Here is a 1,049-nt window from a genome sequence, read left to right as displayed (position 1 = left end):
TTTTTTTTTTTTGTTTGTTTGTTTTTTTACATATAACACCAAATCTTAAGACAAAAGACACTGGACATTAAGAAAGAGGTCCACCCCAGTCTTTACAATCTAGTGCAGTTATTTTTCTTCTTGTGTGTACTCTGCTAGCATTACTACAGAGTGGATGTGTTTTGAACGTTGAATACTTGAATACATTTGCTTGTACCCTTCTTCCCGTAGTAAGGTCTGAGAATCCCTCTAATAACCTTACAGGAGCGCTCCTGGATGAGATGCGTTGATTGGGCCGTGCTGGTTCAAATTCTCTTTTCACCTGTGAGTTATGATGGGTTCATTTTGTGTCACTTCGTTCACGTCGACATTGATCCTACTGCAAATTTGCTGAGTTTTTGCATTTGTCTCTTCTTTCCACATTTAAACTTTAATTCTTCATATTAATGGTCTGCCCCTGTCCCCACCCCTTTCCTCAGGGGTTCCCTTAATGTACTTATTGGGTCATCTGTTGGTGTCCAATGAGTCCCTAGACTCTAGACAATCAACAAAACTAGGACAAAGAACATGGGAACCAGTCCCCCTGGCCAGTGGAGGGAAAACTTAGAGTGAGAGAACAGCCTTACACCGTGCTACAGGATCGCATTGGGCTCTTGGAGACTTTCTGGGAGCTTATTAAAATTAACAGACTTATTTGAGGCTGCTCGCATGCCTGCCAGCAAGCATTGGATCATCTGATCCCGTGGCCTGTGGCCAGTTCCCTGTTGCTGGTAATTCCAATTAGGGTCGGTAGCCGGTATGGCCTTTGCCCCAATAGGTATTGTGGGACCGGTAATATGAATCTGGTCTGTGTGGTCCCGAGCAGCTGTCTGGATTCGTTTCCTTTCCTCTGAGGTTAAGGTAGAGGTCAGGATTACATGGATATCATGCCAGACGAGATCATATACTAGGGCCAAATATTGGAATTCTTTAATGTATTGTGAGGGGCCTGAGGAGAATGAGCCCAAGGGCTTTTCTATGGTCAACAGATCTTGTAGGGAAAGGGCACATGAACTCTAACAAGCCCCTCC

General features: G+C 44.2%; 1 non-coding gene across 1 annotated transcript; it reads right to left on the bottom strand.

Moving 5' to 3' along the window:
• Positions 1–28: 28 nt before the first annotated feature.
• Positions 29–169, bottom strand: LOC115284600. The gene has a single exon (XR_003905282.1). It is a non-coding gene; the product is annotated as a small nucleolar RNA SNORA81 (small nucleolar RNA).
• Positions 170–1,049: the final 880 nt, after the last annotated feature.

Source organism: Suricata suricatta, unplaced genomic scaffold, assembly GCF_006229205.1.
Source record: "Suricata suricatta isolate VVHF042 unplaced genomic scaffold, meerkat_22Aug2017_6uvM2_HiC HiC_scaffold_11453, whole genome shotgun sequence".
In the NCBI taxonomy this organism is placed as follows: Eukaryota; Metazoa; Chordata; class Mammalia; order Carnivora; family Herpestidae; genus Suricata; species Suricata suricatta.
The sequence above is the reverse complement of the archived record's forward strand: the minus strand, read 5'-3'. Positions and strand labels throughout refer to the sequence as shown.